Here is a 19,793-nt window from a genome sequence, read left to right on the forward strand (position 1 = left end):
TAAGTGGATTTACTGTACTAGAGCATAGCTTTCGTGGTGTAATGATTTAAGTGGCAGTTTCTCTCAATGCATTATTTCCTTGTCTTCTTTCTTAAAATATTGCATTGCAAATGCAGTTAAACTACCTGAAATTGAGTTTTATGTTCTTGTGAGAATTTAATAATCATCAATGCAAATTAAGCTGTGCTTAAATACACTGCTGTTTCTGTTTCAAACTTCAGGACACATTTCAATTTCTTCAGAGACATATTTCTGTGAGCTTGTAAATGAAAATTACCTGTCATGTCTTTTTGAACTTGCACAATGTTCTTCAATAATATTGTCTTCCCAAGAGTATCCTAAAATATAGGGCAAGAAAATGTATAGAGTATTATTGAGAAATAATATAGGCAAATGTGCAAAAAATATGTTACTGTCCTCAGTGAGCTTTATAACTTTGATTTATTTATGCATTCTTTTTCTTTCTCAAACAAATTAAAGAAGAGCACCAATAACCAAGGAACAGTTGTCCTATTATTTTAAAATGGGAAGGAAAATATACTCTTACCTATATCATTGAGGTTCTCATAGGTCTCTAGCATCACATCTTTGTAGAGATTCTTCTGAGAAGTATCCAGCATAGTCCACTCTTCCCAAGTGAAGTCAATATGCACATCTTTATACTTCATGGCATTCTGAAATATCACATACATGTATGCAACTTAAAGCAAAATACTGATCATAATGTAAATGTGTGTTTCTGTAGAACCTTATTTTAAAATGTGTTACTTTTATGCTATAGAAAATTTGCTTAATGAAGTAACTATGTGTTAATTTTTTTCTGATGTATTAGTTAAATTTTATGAAGCTGTTCGTCTTTGCCTGAATACAACAGCTGATATTCTGATGAAGAGGTTTTTATCCAATAGTGAGTCAGGAGAAAGGATAGGCTGTGGTATCAGGAACAAAGTATATACAGGAGGATAAATCTGGAAACAAGGAGGAAGGCTCAAGAAAAAGAAGAGTACAGGGCCAGCTACCCAGCCACACAACATGCCATGAAGTAGGAAGTAAAGTAAGATACACATAAATGGAGAAAGCTAAAAGTCAAGAGACGAAAGGTAGATTGGATCATTTAACTAGAGAAAAATTGGCTAGAAATGGGTCAAGTAAAGGACATGCATTATATAACATGCAACTGTGTATCAATTTGGGACCTGGGGGGTTCCCTCCCCAAAAGGTATAAAGGTAAAGAGCTAAAGGATTAAACATTTAAGTAAATTTTACCCAACATGCTATATTTTAATGTAAGGCCTGAGAATGCTGAAAAATATTTCCTTAATGAATTTCTCCTTACTGTTTACCTTTGAACAGCCAGTACACTAAGTAGCAAGGATAACCTCAGTCACATGTTTGCCAGAGCATAATCATGTGAATGCTAGAACTCTATGAAGGTTGTGTGTTGTTCTTCTCCATCTATATATGACTATTCTGTGAGTTTTAGACTTTGCTCCCATGAAATCCTAAGAGGGCATTGACATGTGGGAGAGCATGATGAAGATCCATGTGTGGCTTAGCAATCTAAAGTTTGCTTTGGCAGTAAAAATGCTAAAAGACAAACATTTAAATAGCTGCAGATGTAAATGGAATTGAAAGAGGGATTGTTGAAATAAAGGAGTCTATATACTTTATGAATGCCTTAACTTTAAAACAATAAAATATATTTGTCAAATGAGAATCAAAACTGCTTTAAGGAGCAATTCTGCTTTTTTTTCCACAGAAAACAAGAGGCTATGGATTTGCTCCAGGTTGATATAGATAATTGTTATAGCAAGTGAGACCACTTGAAGCTTGACAGCCCATGCATATTAAAGTTACTGTTGCTCATCGCAGGAATTAAACTTAATCCCAAATTTTCTCAGTGACCCCTTAAGGATGCCTTCAGCAGGAAACATCTGGAGAACATGACTCCCAGAGTCCCAAATTTTGGTGGGTGGGAATCTTTTGATTATTTGATGGGTCATGGATAAATTATATTTAGGAAATTATAGGAATCATAAAATAAAAGGGTAGATTATTGAATCTAATGTAACTTAAAATAATTAGTAATTTCAAATGTTTTGTATTAATAGAAATTTATGTTAATTTCTCTTGCAACACAGTGGTAGACATGTTTGTACTCTTGCTTAAAAAATCTTTGTGTAGTGATACAAAATTTTGTATATTGATACAAATTTAAGTTTCGCTGTTAAAATGTATTTATGTTTCCACTCATAGTTTTTGAGTGCAAAAATCAATGGCTAATTTTATTTTAGCTTTTCATACATAAAGATAATTGAGGTTATCTCTGAGGAAAATTTCTATTCCAGTCTCAATTGCAACAAAGTAATGATTTCTCAATTTCCTGTTTTTCAAACAATAATGACCTTAACAATAATGGCTACAGTATTACCTATGACCCTAGATACATGAAATCAGTAATCATGATGTTGTGCTACTACTACAGTAAAATATTAATGGAGGAGCCCATCCTATTGGATGCTTCTATAATTTTTCACTGGAAATATTTTGTGATATGTGTATTTCCAATACTCACTGAAAAAAATCTCAACTTCACAGGCTTTTTGGATTTCTTGTATATGATCTGAACTCGTTCAATGAACTGCTTGTTAACATATTTGTGTATGTTAATTACAGTTCTACTACCCTCTTCAAAGACAGCAGAATTTGCCAGTCAAACCAGAATTTTGAAAGTATGTGTTTGCTCATTTTTATTATTATTGATAACATTGATTATAGAGTGTATATAAATAACATTCATAAAGCTATATGATAGTTTTAAATAATGTTGCATGTTTATATAATTTTCCTGAAGTTAGACACTGCATTAAAAATTACCCACTCACTTGATGTACATAGAAGTGTTAAGTAACTCTTACCCCTTAATTTTATGTCTTAAACATTCATTTATATATCTTTGTGTATGATGCACATGCGTGCATATGTTGTGTGTGTTGTGTGTGTGTGTTGTGAGAAGAGAGAGAGAGAGAGAGAGAGAGAGAGAGAGAGAGAGAGAGAGAGAGAGAGTCCTCAGGAGTCAATTTGCTTTCACCCCCAACATAGGTCCTAAACATTCAAAGTAAGGTAGGAAGACAGGGAGCAAGTACCTTCATCCATTCATCCATTTTACTCACTTTTTAATATTAGCTAGCTAAAAGGGTTAAATTTGACAGGATAGAAGTCACAGATCACACCTTTGGTTCTCACACTGTGGGTTGAAACTCATTGCAAACGTCTATCTCTAAAAATATTTTCATTACAATTCATAACACTGCCTAAATTACAGTAATTTAGTAGCAATAGAAATAATTTTATGGTTAGGCATCATCACAACATTAAGGTTTACAACCATTGTTCTAGGAAAATTCCCATCAATTTATCCATACTTTCCAATGTTAAACCAAAACCCCTTCAGTTTGATCACTCTTTTATTTATATATACTGATAAATTTTCCAATTTATTTCACCTAGTTGTTTTTGATTTATTGGTTGTTATGCCCTATTTAAAAGTATGTAAGTCATAGACACTTGAGTTTGAGGCTTAGCCTTCCCAGTCCACACATTTAACATTTCTGATGAAAATCTCCAGTGTGCAGCTCATATTTAATTGCAATATACAATTCATAATTTAATATAAAATGCATATCCAAGATTTGAATAACTTATAAATGTAACTAAAACACCCTTTATAGCTCATTTACCTCACATTAATTCACAGCTGTATTTTCCCTTTAATGATGAGGTCATAGTCTCCTTTTTATAATATTTATATGTCTTTAATTTCAGTATATGATATTTAGTCATTATCTTTATTGTTTTTAACATTTAAGATCTAAATCTGAGCACAGCTGATGTAGGGTGGAAGGGATGGGATAGAACCTATAGTTGGATAGGTGATCATGAGAGGTGAGAAAGAATTGCTGAAGGTAAATTACTGCTTCAGACATCTGGTCCTGGGAAACTTAAGAGTTCTACATTCAGATGAGCTTTTATGTTTTCTCCGTTTTAAAATTTAAATTAGAAACGTTACTTTATATAGCAGTACCAATTCCGTGCCCCTCCCATCTGCCCATACCCGAGACTGAACCTCATCCCATCCCTCTTCTGCAATAGAAAAGGTGAAGACTTCCATGGGGAATCAAAGTCCATCACATTTTTTGTGGCAGGCTCCAATGTGTCTAGGCTGAGAAAGAGTCCCTCTATGGGGAATGGGCTCCCAATGTCTATTTGTACACTAGAGACAAATACTGTTCCATGACTAGGAGCCCCATATATTGCCCACCTCTCCTAACTGACTCCCACATTCAGAGGGCCTAATTCTGTCCTATGCTGGCTCTGAGCTGTCAGTCTGAATTCAATGAGCTCCTCTTTGTGCAGATCACCTATTTATATGGGTTTCCACAGCCTGGTCATGAATATATTGCTCATTACATCTCACTCTCTACAACTGGATTCCAGGCATTGGGTTCAGTGCTTAGCTGTGGGTGTCTGCTTCTGCTTCCATCAGCTGCTGTATGAAGGCTCTAAGATGGCATCTAAGGTAGTCATCATTCTCCTTATTTGGCAAAGACATTTAGTTAGGATAGCATCATCACTATTGCTTAGGATCTTATTTGGGGTCATCCTTGTATATTTCTGGACATGTCCCTAATCCCAGGAAACAGGAGAACATTTCACACATGAACTTAACAATGCTCATAAAGATTTAGAGAAAGTGAAGCTGCAATCATGGATACTATACAACACTTTGTCAGGAACTCTGAAAAAATACTTTAGTTGTTTAGCTTGGTTTGTTTGTTGGATTCTTACCAGTAGCTCCTGTGGTTTCTCTGATTCTTTTGCCGGCTCTTTGGACACTTTCCCTTCTACTGAGTTACCTTGATCAGCCTTGTATGGGGGTTTGTGCATAGTCTTATTGCACCTTGACATGGTATATTTGGTTGATATTCATGGGAGGCCTTCTCTTTTCTGAAGGGAAACAGAGTATCAGTGGATTTGGGGGAATGGTTATTGTGGACAGGGCTGGAAGGAGTGGAGATAGGGGAAGCTGTGTATTTATTCCAAGTTCATTGATTCTCATAACATTTAACAGAGCCAAAATCACAAATTTCCAATTTCTCTTCTGATACTCAAGACAACTTCTTGACTGTCACATATTGTATAATTAAGGATTTCCAACATACAGAAGCATAGGATAAATTACAATTCAGAATAAGAGGAATATTGCTATATTGAGCCCCCAACTGAGGGACACATCACTTTCTCATGTACCTGTAACACCAGCCAGAGTAAACAGGTAAGGTGGAATAGCAGCTCATGACAGAATCCTCCAACATCTCATTAGCTGTCACCCCAAAAGCCATGTAACCATCAACAAATTGGATTCATATCCTCTGCACAAGTGCAGGTCACACAAGTTAGAAGTACAGCTAGGCAAATTGAGGCAAAGACACCCTTCTGGACTGGAGTTCATGCGAGCTTTCTGAAAAGCACATTGGTTCCTATCCAGTGGATATTCTCCATTCTTTCAAAAACCCACAAAACTATTTACACTCCAAATACCTCCTCATCTCTGTGTTGTAGCCACCAACTTTAGAGGAATACCTGCACTCAAATAAATGATACACCATCTGTCCATATGGGCCACCTGGCCACAGAACTCTCCTACTCTGTCCATGCCACCTCAACAATATCACCAGGTTCTGTCCTCTCTTCCCTTCTTAAAACTTCAAACTTTGGCAGATATAACCTGCTGGAACAAAGTCCACAACTACAGCAAGATTTCTACCCTCAAATTAGGGTGAGAAGCCCTGTTAAACCATAGGCCTTCAAATCAAAAGTTCATAGAGCAAATAGAAGGCAAGGAAAAAACACAATTCCAACAAAAAAACTGAGATATCAGCACTTAGTCCCCCATTCACTTCAAAGCAAGATAACTGGACACCAATATAAGAACAAAAACAACCATCAGAGCAATAAGTCACTACCAGGATCCAGCGATCCTACCACAGCATGTCAAGAGTATTTCAACACAGCTGAAGCACAATTAAGACCAACTTTATTGAGATGATAGAAGTCTTGAAAGTTGGAATGAATTAATCCCTGTAATATTTCTATGAAAGCATGAATGAAGTACTGTTGCTGTGATTAAATTATTTAAGTAAAACCTACTCTGGTAATGCACTGATTTTGTTGTTACCCTTAGGCCACTGTCTATCTTTTTGGGACCTTAAGAGAGAAACTCAAGTTAGGCACTGAAGGAAAACATGTGGGGCCACTGTTTTTTATTTTCTCTTTTACTTTTTCAGTCTCCTCTATTCAGCTATTTCTCTTTAGCAGCCCATGTCCATTTGCTAAGAGACATTGCTAACTCAGTGGATTTCTTCTTCCCACATCAACTATCAATCAACACAATGTGTTTCAGGCAGAAATAAGATATTCTTGTCTAAGAACACACTCAATTGATGTTTGCTTAGATGACCTTGGATGGGTCATGTTGATACCTGAGTTTAATTACGAGACAGAGACAGTAATATATGAGAAGGTTACAAAAAATCCAAAGCCAATGTATTAATCATATAAATTTATTTAAGCAGCAAAGACTCAAACATAAAGATACACAAAACTGAGAAAAACAGAAATGCCAGTATGCCAGACAATAGGAAGAGGCAAGCATCTAAGATACGACAAAAAAAAATAAATAAAACTGTCTCTCTTAAGCAACTTCCCCACAAAACAAAACCTTTAGTAACTGATAACATAAGAAATTGTATGAAGACAAACTGGAGAAGGTCCAATATTTTTAAGAAAATGAATGTAACTACGTTACTGTTATAGATTACAGAAAGTAAGTACGCAGACTCACATAATATGAGGTCTATACTTGTCACAAAGATACAAAAATCAAAAGTATTTAAAATAATTTCAAAGAAGATGGGGTTGATGAGAAAAAGGCAAGAAATAAGGCAGGAAAATTATTGTCAACTTTTAATCAATAGCCCAAAGAAAACATAGGAAAGGAAAAGGGTGATCTTGACCAATGTTACCCAGATCCCAATAATCCCACTGGTATGAAAGAATAAATAAACACAGACTTCACAATTTTCATAAAATTACCTCAAATGATCCTTGAAAATTTATTTTTGACACTCAAGCTACTGGTATTTCTTCTAAAACAGAAGCACCATGCTCAAGATAATCTCTCCAGAAGTGGAGGTGTTCTCTTGCTATGGATCAGCATCTCCTTGTAATTCCCTTTGTTTCAGGTAAATACAACCCCACTGATGCTCAATCACAAAACAACTTAGAAAAATAATTTAAAAGACAGGTAGACCAATGGAATCAAATTGAAAAACATAATATATACCCACAAACCTACAATCACTAGATGTTGGACAATGAAGCTAAAATCATACAATGGATAAAAGAAAGCATCTTCAACAGATTGTGCTGGCATAACTAGATGCTGGCATGTAAAAGACTTGCAGACAGATACATAACTATCACTATTCACAAAATATAAGTCCAAATGCAACAAAGAAGCTGGGCATCAGTGGTGCATGCCTTTTAATGTCAGCACTCAGGAGGCATGGGCAGGTGGACCGCTGTGGGGTCAAAGCCAGCATTGTCTACAGAGCTTGTCCCAGGAGAGGCTCCAAAGCAATTCAGTGAAACTCTGCTTTGAAACACCAAAATCAACAACAACAACAACAACAAAAAAAACAAAACAAAACAAAAAAAACACCAACAACTAGATAAAACAAAATGGATCAAACACCTCAACATAAATCCAGAAACACTGAAATTCTTAGAGGAGAATATAGGAGGTACCCTCATGGAGTTTGTACAGTAGATGGCTTCCTCAACATAATAACAGTAGTACTAACATCAAGATCCAGAATTAATAAATGGGACCTCCTGAAACTGAGAAATTTCTGAAAGGCAAAGGACATAGTCAACAAGACAGAAAGGCAGCCCCACAGAATGGGAAAATATATTCATCAACCCTACATTTGACAAAGTGCTGATTTCCAAAATATACAAAGAACTAAAAAGCTCATCACCAAATCACTAAAAAATCCAATTAAAAATTGGGATATACAATTAAATAGAGATTTCTCAATCTAGGAATCTAAAATGGCTGAAAGACACTTAAGAATGTGATCAATATATTTAGCAATCAGGGAAATGCAAATCAAAACGACTGAGGTAGCATACTGCTCTTGTAAGAATAGCTAAAATCAAAAACAACAATGACTAATTATGCTGGAGAGTATTGGAGAAAGAGCATTCCTCCACTACTGGTGGAATTGCAAATTCATATAGCCACTTTGGAAATAAGTAAGGAAATTTCTTAAGAAATTTGGAATCAATCTACCACAAGATAGAGCAATTCCACTCATAGACATATAGCCAAAAGATGAACCTTCATACAACAAGGACATCTGTTCAACTATGTTCATAGCAGTATTATTATAACAGCTGAAAACTAGATTCAACTTAGATGTCCCTCAACTTAACAATGGATAGAGAAAATGTGGTACATTTACAAAATAGAGTACTACTCAGCAGGAAAAAAATGGAATCTTAAAATTCACAGGCAAATGGATGGAAGTAGAAGAAACCATCATGACTGAGGTAAACCAGTCTGAAAAAGAAAAATCTGGTATGTACTCGCTTATATATGGGTTTTAGACATGGAAAAAAAGTATTAACAGCCTATAATCCACATCATCAGAGAAGCTAGGAAACAAGGAGAATCCTAAGAGAGATATAGACATGGTCTCACAGAGAAGCTGAAAGAGATAAGATCTCCTGAGCTAATTGAGCCCATGGGGGGAGAGGAGAAAGATTTAGGAGAATAAAAAGGGAATAAGAGGTGGGGAGTGGGTGACTTGAGGGAGCAGGAGGATTGAGATAGGGGACGAATAGGGGAGAGCAAGAAAAAGTATAGCATAAAAGATGGAGCCATTATACATTTAAAGAGAAATTGGGAACTAGGCAAATGTCCAGTTATCTACAAGGATGACACCAACGAACAATTCAAACAATAGTAAAGAGTTTTCCTTAAATGTCCTTCTCTGATAATGAGATTGATGACTACCTTATATGCAATCCTAGATCTTTCATTCAGTAGCTGATAGAAGAAAAAGCAGACACCTACAGCTAAATACTGAGCCACACTCTTGGAATCTAGTTTCAGATAGGGAGCAGTGATGAGCAAAGAGGTCAAGACCAGACAGGAGATATCCACAGAATCAGCTGAACTGAACAAGCAGAAGATGAAGGACCACAGACTGATAGCTAGGAAACCAGCATAGGACTGATCCAGGCCCCCTGAACATGGGTGTCAGTTAGGAGGCCTGGGCAATCTATGGGGCCTGTGGTACAGGATGAGAATTCATCCCTAGTATATGAAAGGATTTGCGAGTCCATTCCATATAAAGCAACACTCTCTCAGCCTAGAGACCTGGGGGTGGTCCTAGGCCATGCTCCAAATGATATGACAGACTTTGAAGATCACTTGTGGAAGGCCTCACCTTCTCTGGGGAGCAGAGAGAGCATGGGAAAGTATGTCAGTGAGCAGCAGGGGAGGAGGAGGTGAGGAAACTGTGACTGATATGTAAAACGAACTAGTTTCAAATTTAAAAAAAAGGTAAGGAATGCTCACCATCCCCATGGCCTATGGCACATAACATGGAAACTGCCAAATCTACCTGCACAGCACCTTGCACACTTGTGAAATCTCTGCACACAAGAAACTCCCTTTCTCCCCTGGAACTAAACTTCACTGAATCCCATCATTGTGTTTATTTGCACCAACAAGTTACAAGCATTCTATTCATGTATACATGAAAGACAATACACATTATCATTATTCCACAAGTTTCTAAACTATTTGCAATATTTTTAATACAACCCTGAAGAAGTAATGCAATATTCAGAACTTCCAGAAACCAGAACTTCAGTTTTCTAATCTGTCTTCCCATTGCAAACAGAAGCACTGCCCATATGTGAACACTGGACAATGATACTGCAAGAATTAAATCCCCCATGCCAGGACTGCAGAGTCTCCCATTACCTAGTAAATCGATACTGGGGGGCAGGGAGGACAGAGGCCATTTCCCTACTCAGCATATGTACCAAGAGAACTACAAAATGATCATATTCTGTTCAACTTTCAACAGAATTGAAAGCTTACTGGGTGGTGGACTGGTTGCACATGCATCTAATAACAGTACCTGCAAGGCAGATGCAGTAAGATATCACTGAGGTCATACTAGACTGGTGTACAAGGTGAGTCCCAGGACAGCCACAGAGGTTACACAGGGAAACAATGACTTGAAAAACAAACAATAATTAAATATATAAATAAATGAAATGATAGCTCAACAGACCTGCTCTGAACACAATTTACCCACAATGGAATAGCCTGTGGTCCTTCTTACAACTCATTTCAGCAAAGCCAAAAGAAACCATGACAAGAACCCATGAATTACCTGGCACAAGTAATCTTGACTGCTAACATGTGCCTCCTAAAAAAACACATTGGCTAGTGCCACCCTGGTAGGACTCATATTAGTAGCTTTGCTACGGGGTGATCGAGATCAAATGACTGAGAGAGCACAATCCTTTCAGCTCTGCCCTTACATCAGATTAGACAGAATCCCAGTCTAAAAAGTTAATATTTTACTAGAAACACTTCATCTCTAGTATAGCACAGCCTTTTCCTCATCCAAAGCACGGAGTCAATTGTGTGTGCATTCCATTACACACTCAATGTCCTGCACACCAACCCCCCCCCCGGTCTCAAAGCTGTGAAAACCTTCAAGCAAACACAGGTCACATTCAGACACTGACTGTGGTTACTGTGTAACTGAGTGAAAGAAAAACAGGCCACAGATTAGAAAACAATGTGTTATTAATAGGGCTGGGAGACTGAAAAGACAAGGTAACTATGATGCATATATAATCTCAAAGATCATTTTGTAAAGTTGAAATAGGCTCTCTCTCCATGTGGTTCAGAGACTAAAGCCATATATTAGAGCAATTAAAGATAACTCACTTTTTCTCTAAAGATAAGCACAAGAAACTGGAGAAATACCAGTCCTTAGAAATGGATACTAGCAGATAAGTAAAATACAGACAGCCAGGATATTCCTTAAATAATAACTTAAGTACACCATTGTTCTGAAACAACAGGTCTTCAGGGACAGGATCCTGAGTTGAAGGTCATAGGGTACAAGAAAGATATGACAAGAAGAAGGCAGAAAAGATAAATTCTAGGTTGGGAGGTATTGCAGAGGATATGTCCAAGACTAACTAAGCTTCTGGAGAAGAATAGAAGCCTGTACACTACATCAATGGGGTGGGAGGATGGAAGGAAATCAGAGAATCATATGAATTCATCAAAAACTATCCTATAATTGGAGAAATTCAGAAGGAGACTAGTCAATCAGTGCCACACATGGGAAACAGAGCATCTCAAGAACATTCCTGAATTAAGACACAGTGCCCTTAGAACAGAAAACAGAAGTTACATGAGCTGGGAAGAGTTTGGTTCTCAGGATTTGAAGCAAACCATCCAAAAACGCCTGGCCCCATTACTAACCTGACAACTTAAATGAAAGCCTTGCATGATGCAGAGAGTTCTTAAAACAACTGTGTTTCATTTTCCAATAATTGTTACTTGGTCTAATATTGCACACCTGACAAAACCATGCTTTTTCTAAAAAAAAAAAAACCTAGAATTTTATGAAACCAGGGTTTATGGTTTGTTGTGACCCTGTATTACCTCCTTGAGCAGATCCTTTATCAGACACCTGTTCTTAGATATTGGGATGGGCCTAGTTGCTTGTAAATCAGAGGTGGCTTCTTTGTAAGGTTTCAAGACAAATATATGGACAATCCTAGTGTACAAATGAGTTTCATGGCATCCAAATAAGGCTGGTAAGCCTATACTTATTTTTGGGGTGTCAGAGCCAGTCCTCTCTCAGCTCAATCCTATTTAGAGAGACATACTATGGGAAGTAGAGACAGGCAGATCTTGGTGAGTTAAAGGCCAACCTGGTTTACAGAGAGAGTGCCAGGATAGGCTCCAATGCTACACAGATAAACCCTGTCTCAAAAAAGTGTGTTCACTAGAAACATCTTCCTAAACCCAGCTCCCTCCTCCCAAAGATCTGATCAGATTAAGCCCACAAAGTAAAATTATTGAGAGACCTCCCTCTAGGCAAAGAATTTACATGGCCACATGGGACTTCACAGGACAGGGAATCAGGCTGAATTCTCCCCCCAGATACAGGTAGGACCCACCACACTGTCTGCCACACCTCACCATCTGCTCGTTCCCGTCTGCAGACAGCATCCCCTAGCTCACCATTTTGTGGTTTCCCAGATCACTGAAGCTCTAAGCTCAGCTCCCTGCAGCAGCAACTGCAACACAGCACACAAAACCGCTGTCTCCTCTTCAAAGTGAAGCCCGATGACCGGAAGAGCCCTGCATCTCTTGTGATTGGCATGTCTCCTTGAGGGCCTGATTGGATAGGGAGGCTTGAGTGACAAGAGCACCAGCCATAGGTTTAGAGTGTGCTTGAAGACACAGTATTGTGATTCCTGGCCATGCCTTCAGTACAAGTAAAGAATCTTTACTGCATCTGCAAAAATTTGCATTTCAATAGCACTGGCTTCTGGCTCAGATTACAGACAGTGCTGTTTTCCAGTTGCCCATAGGACCTTCCCCTTGTCTTCGTGGATATAATTAAAAAGGTCGTGCACACCAATAAGTGTCTCTGATGATGCAGCAATCCAAATCAGAACAAATCAAAACGAATTAGAGAAAGCTCACTTGGGAGACACGGAACAGGGCCAGAGCAGACCACTGGGGCACTGAAGCCTCCATTAGCCCCTCCCATCCCCTCCCAACCTTTCTCCTTCCCTCCCTCCATTGTCTTCTCAGTCTCAGCAGGATCAGATCTCTGTAATCCCTTAAATTCCTGGGCCAGTGCTGTGTGGGATAAACAGCAATGGCAGAGGTCATTTGCTCCAGGAAGAACAGCCACATCAGGAGCAGGAGCCGCAGTATTGGCAGCAGCCTCCCTCACACTGATCAACACAGTTGCTCCATGGCTCGGGGCAGGGCAGAAGGGGCAGCGATCTAGATGGCAGTGGTGGAGGCAGCTGGACCAGAGTTCACCTGCAGATATTTTGTGCATGAGGTTTGTAAGAAAAGAGATAACTCTCCATACTCCCATGACCTCCCTGACAGTGAAATGGTGTAGTGTGCAAGGATTTTCAAAAAGGGTCTGTATTTATGGAGATGGCTGCAGATATGAACTATTAAGGCACTGCTGAAGTATCACCGCACGGCTCAGTGACAAAGGAAAAGTCAGCGAAGGAGCCAGCAGTGTTGTTGTCAAAGAAGCAGATTTGTCCCTATGCCTCATTTGGTGAGTGTCACTATGGGGAAAACTGTGTATCTCAACTAAGACTCCAGGTACATGTGTGGTCTGCAAGTGCTGCACTCAATAGGTCCTGACACAATGTCACAACACATAAATTCTTGCATTGAGGCCCATGAGTAAGACATGGGCTCTCTTTTGCTGTAAAGTACAGCAAGGACATGGTATGTCGGATCTGAATGGAGGCGGTATATGAGAAAGCCAACCCCAGAGAGCACAGCTTTGGGATCCTGTTGAACTGCAGCCACACCTACTGTCTCAAGTCGATTCAAAAAGGTAAAAGTGCTAAGAAATATGAGAGCAGGATCACAATGGGTGACTCCTCCCCAAACTTCATTTGTGCTTTCTAATTTTGGGAAGAATTTAGTATCTTGTGCCAAATTCCAACCAGAAGGACAACATTTAAATGCATGTATTTTATCATGAACCCGGGTGTTCTAATTGGGATTTCTTCTTTGTACTTCAGCTAGCTGCTAGGTTAGTGCATCTGTCTGTTTAATTTGAATGAGGAAACCCTGTGTATCAGTTAGTAGATTCCTTTTTTTTAGGAGATTGTGTTTAATGGATTAGACATTTTAGGCTTCGTGAACAAACTTATCTAGCTCTGAATGTATGTTTCCTGGCATTTTACATTTAACATTTTTCTATTCCATACATTAACCTAGCAAAGAATCCATCATTTTAAAAAACTGTTCATATCTGAACAACAGACACACAATCCAAACAGAGCAAAGTTACAAGAAATAAATTTAGTTAAACAACAAAAAAAGGAAAATGCTCACATTTAATGGATATGGCCCTCCTGAATCACCTTTCAGTACCCCAGAAAGGAGATGGGAAACGAAGACCCCAAAACCAAACTGAGGTCAGATGAACTGAAGAAACCGTCTTCCAGGTAGTCACTGGGATTTCATACAACCAGCAAAGTAAAGAAAGAAAAGATCTCAAACAAAAAATTGGTCTTCCCACATTCACAAGTGTGGAAGAAGGCTCCATTGCTTTCAGTTTATTCCTGAAATTCAGGGAAACTCTAAACAAATGAATAATAATAGCAAGAGCAATATTCATGGAAATTTGAATACTTAGAGATTAATGAGCTATGAATAAAGTTTCAATGAGGTCTATTGTTATTCAGCACATCTTCCTCCATGAGCAGGTGAAAAAAATGCAGCTGCTTTATATAAATTTCTTTATAGCAGTGGGATGGTAGAGTGCATCTCTCCAATTTTCTATAAAGTAGAAGTATTAGAATGTCTCACAAGCTGTGGTATCTTTAGCCCAACCATTGCTTCCTAACAATGGAAATTTGAAGAATCGAGTAGATTGTTTCTAAGCCTTTAGGCTACTTCAAGTGAATAATTCAGTAATTGTTCAGTCCATGAGACAGGTCATGTCAGTTTGTCTTCTTATACACAACAATTCCCAAGTAGTAGGCTATAATGCTAGTACCTGAATGAATTTGGTAATGAGAACTAGAGGAAGCTGGCAAAAAAAAATCTTTTTCAATATTTTTTATACACACTGGCTGCTAGCAGAAAGTGAGATCCAAGTTATAAGTGGATCACATTCTCTGTTTGATTATTAATTTATATTGGTGTGTGTGTGTGTGTGTGTGTGTGTGTGTGTGGTGTGTGTGTGTGTGTTTTCAAGAAATGGTTTATGTGTGTTGCCCTGGAAATAATTCTATAGTCCAGGCTGGTGAGAAACTCAGAAAGTCACACTGCCTCTTCCTCCTGAATGCTGGTGTCAAAGTTGTGTACTGCTACTAAGCAACTAAAGATGGATCTTATCACCAAAAATGATCCAGATTAATAAAGGGATTCCCATTTAAAAAATATCAATTAAGTAAAATCCCTGTCAGGTATACCCAATTCTTTGGAAATTAGGTAATTCTAGAATAGCCATCTCAGCCACAAAGATAGAAAAAAAATGACAAAATTGACTTGCCTGAAGGAGACAGGGACAGCATGGAGTCATTCTAAAACAAAGTTTTCCAAATCAAAGGAAGGATGTTGATTTTACTTAGGAAGTCTGCACATTTTCATATATTATTTGGGGTTTTTTGGGGGGGCAGGGATTTCAAGACAGGTTTTCTTTGCCAGTGATTACTTGCATGTTCAGATATTATTCTCTGACTTCTTAACACTGGCAGTGAACAATTCCAATTCTGAACATGATCACAATATAAAAGCAGAAACATTTAGGGACACTCTAAATTCATATTCATGCAGGAACTTATATACATTATAAAAATGATAGAAAGGAATATCTCTGGCATTTTTATATTGTACTACAAGGTCTTAGTTGAAAATTAAGTAAATGACACTGTGAAAAGGAGATTACCAATCTTGATGTTTGATCTAAAAGACAAGTGTGCCACCAGCAAAATTCATATAGAAAAAATGATTGAGACTCCAAAAACTTGAAGGAAAATTAACCTAATAGCGCTGTGTACTCTGCTCCTTGATGAATGATTTTGATAATTTCTAGCAACCTCAGAACAATGCTGTTTTTCCTATGAGCAGGCCGGCCAGGCAGATGGCACCCGCTGCATCCACTGAAGACCAGAAAGTGTTCATTTTAACTATCCCTGGCTGCTGTCTGTTTCAAGCCTGTGATATCACTGTAGAGAATTTTATTATTTTTTCTTTTTTAGTTTTTTCAAGGCAGGGATTCTCTGTGGCTTTGGAGGCTGTCTTGGAACTAGCATTTATAGACCAGGCCGGAGTCAGACTCACAGAGGACCACATCCAGTGCATTTCTGTAAGTTTGAGACCATCCTTTTCTACAAGAGCTACTTCCAGGACAACCTGCAAAGAGACAGAGAAACCCTGTCTCGAAAAAACAAAACAATAAGTAAATAAAATGAATGAAAACAAACAAAAAAACAATTATGTCTTCACTTTTGCATTCTCAAGATAGCTGCTACAGTACATGCCTATAATCCAATGCTTTTGATGACAGATAAAATGGAGACAAAGAAATCCTGCCAAGTCTATTTATGTGGATTGCAACCTAGAGACCCTGTCTCTAAAAACTCTAAAAGAAAACACCCAAAAGTGTTCTCTGATATTTCCACACAAACCATGACACATATGTACAACTTCCACACATGAAAAATCACAAAAATACAAACAGACATAAGTAAATAAATAATAGAATTATAATAGGATGTTTTGGCATATCCCCTATATCCCAATACCTGGGCAGCAGAGGCAAGCAAATTTCTGTAAATTCATCACCATTCTGAGTTCAAGGACAGCATAAAATATGGAGAGAAATCCTGCCTTAATATAAAATTCCAACTCTGATTATCATTGAATCATCCTGAAATACTTTTCCAAAATGCACTGAAGTGGTCCAGCTTAATCTCACCAGAGGACCAAGGTAAAGGACAGTATATCGTAAAGTCATTTTTTACGTCTGCCAGTGGTGGCTGCCAAAGTATTTTCAGATATGAAAATAGCTGTGTGTGGTAGCAGAGATAGGCGGACCTCTGTGAATTCAAGCCAATTTAGACAACATAGTGAATATGATACGCATTTCTCAGTGACACACAATCACACATACACACACACACACAGTCACAAATATATCTACAGCAACAGAGCCACACCTCTTAAGCGTGCCATTCCCTATGAGAATATGGGTCCAATTTCATTCAGACCACCAACATTCTTCTCTTTTGTTGTGATTAAAATTTCTGAATTATCTAAATTAGGAAACAAAAAGCATGATATTAACTGACGTTACCGAGCTCCCTATTATTCAATGTGTATGTGTATAGAAATGAAATAAATACAAAAACCGTAACTTTCACAAAATTATCTCAAAGTGACCCTGGTATTGTTGTTTCTGACACTAGAGTTACTGGTATTTCTTCCAAAAACAGAAGCAAAATTGCTCAAGAGCTCTCTCCAGAAATGGAGGTGATCTCTTGCAATGGATCACCAGCTCCTTGAATTTCCTTGTTGTTTCAAGTAAATTCAGCCCCACTGATGCTCAATCACAAAAGAGCATAGAAAAATCATTTGAAATCTGATGCCTGCCTCATAGACTATGGTACAAAACATGGATTCTCCCCTATCTACCTGCCCAAAACCATTCAGAAATTGAGAAATCTCTGCAGATGCAATACTCCTTTTCCCACTGGAACGAAAATTCAATGAATCACAACATTGTGGTGGGTTATAGCAACAAGACACAAACATACTTATCATGTATTGGTTAAAGACAATGACATCACCATTTTTCTTCAAGTTGCTAAATTATTTGCAATACTTCAAATACAAACTTGAATATAGAATGCAATATTCATGACTTCTAGAAACCAGACCTCCAGTTTTCTAATCTGTCTTCACACTGCTACTAAAAGCCGTGTCTATGAGTGAAACAAGTTTAGTGATACCGCAAAAACTATATCCCCACATGCCAGGGCTGTAGTGTCTCACATTACCTTGTAAATCCATCATGGAAGGCACAGAGTACAAATGCCACTGACCAGGTCAGCACATAGACCAACAAAAATATAGGCTTGCTTATGGTCCATCTGAATCCGACAGAATTGAAAGCTCACTGTGTGGTGGCAGCACATGCCTTTTATCCCAGCGCTTGTTAGGAAGACTTAGTAAGATTTCTTAGAGTTTAGGACCAGACTGGTCTACAAGCTAAGTCCCAGGACACAGTCAAGCTGTCTTGAAAACTAAACAAACAGATAAACAATAAGTATCTACAAAAATAAATGAAGTGATAGGTCAAGAGAGCTGCTCTGAACATCATACACTCACCCTTTCATAGCTTGTTATCTTTCTTACAACTCATTTCAGCACAGGCAGAAAAGAACCACAGAAAAACCCACAAAACACCTGCCACTACTTATCCTGACATCTAACTCTCCCCAGAACCCCACATTGCTTATGGTCATCAATCTAGGACTCAGCAGCTTCCATACTTGGGTGACCAGAGATGAAATGTCTCAAATAGCACAGAATTTCTCCCTTGGCACTTTCAGCACAATAGACAGAAGCCTAATCTAGAAATATTGTATTGTAAGAGACATTCTTCCTCTCTCATAAGACACATCCTGTTCCTCCCCAAAGCACAGGGTCTTTGTGTGCACAGTCCATTACACACTCAATGTCCAGTACAGGATACCCATTGTCACAGAGCTGGGATACCCTGAAAACAAACACAAGTCATGTTCACACAGTAACTGTTGTTACTGTGTAACTGGGCTAAAGAAAAACAGGGCACAGATTAGAAAGCAATGGGGCAATGATAGGGCTTGAAGGCAGAAAAGGCCAGGTGAACATGATGCATTTATAATCTCAAAAATTATTTTGACAACTTGAAACAGGATTTATAGCCAAGTGCTCCAGAGACTTAGGGAATTGTATTAAAGCACATTAAAATTTCTCATACCATTCCTCTAAAGATAAACAGTAAAACGGAAAAACGCCAGTCCTTACAAGGGGATAGTAGCAGTTAAGTAAAATAGAATCACACATCAATGATATACTTAAAGTAACTTCTGAAGTAGACCATTGACTTGAAATAACAGGTCCTTCTTCATTTTCAGGGTCCTGAGGTGAAGGTCATGGGGATATCAAAGATTGGACAAGTAGACGATAGAAAATGATAAATGCTACTTTGGGGAGGAATTGCAGAGGATATGTCCCAGACTAACTAAGCTTCTTAAGAATAATAGCATCTTGTGTACTACTTAAATGGGGTGGGATGATAGAAGGAAATGGGAAAATAATGTGAAACCATCAAACATATTAAATAATGGGAGGAATTCAGGAGGAGGTTTGCAAACAATGCCACACTAGGGAAACAGAGTATCTGAAGAACATGACTGACTAAAGACACAGTAGATTTAGGACACACAAAACACTTCTAAATATTCCTAGACCCACACCATTGCAAGTTCTCCCAAACATATTGTGGATTTTAGAGAAGGAGCTCAGTTTTATTGTCATACATCAGGCCTCAATGAATGCTCCCAAGCCCTAGAGCCCAGGCTGTTATTAATTCCTCCCTACCTGAGGGCTTAAAGGAAAGCCTTGCTGGATGAGTTGAGTTCTTAACTCAACTGTGTTTTATTGCCACCCGGTGTCTTACTGTCCACCTGCCAAAACTATGGTCTTCTCATGAAAAGAAGCTAGAATTTTAAGATGTACAAAATTAACTCTGAATGGAGATTACCTGTAAACATTAAATGAAAAGTGTTCAATGTCAAGAAGATACTGGAAAAACTAGGCCTCTCTGAGTGAGGCAAGCTTCTTTCTGTAT

General features: G+C 38.1%; 1 protein-coding gene and 1 long non-coding RNA gene across 2 annotated transcripts in view; both read right to left on the minus strand.

Annotated features, from left to right (window-relative positions):
• The window catches only part of LOC113838584 (ephrin-B2-like), a 665,634-nt gene that overhangs the window by 409,400 nt on the left and 236,441 nt on the right, over positions 1 to 19,793 (minus strand). The gene's annotated exons all lie outside the window — the stretch shown is intronic.
• Positions 112 to 12,476, minus strand: LOC118239769. The gene is made up of 3 exons (XR_004772618.1): positions 12,419 to 12,476; positions 548 to 674; positions 112 to 338 (listed from the first exon to the last, which is right to left on the minus strand). It is a non-coding gene; the product is annotated as an uncharacterized LOC118239769 (long non-coding RNA).

Source organism: Cricetulus griseus, unplaced genomic scaffold (assembly GCF_003668045.3).
Source record: "Cricetulus griseus strain 17A/GY unplaced genomic scaffold, alternate assembly CriGri-PICRH-1.0 unplaced_scaffold_1, whole genome shotgun sequence".
NCBI classification, from domain to species: Eukaryota; Metazoa; Chordata; class Mammalia; order Rodentia; family Cricetidae; genus Cricetulus; species Cricetulus griseus.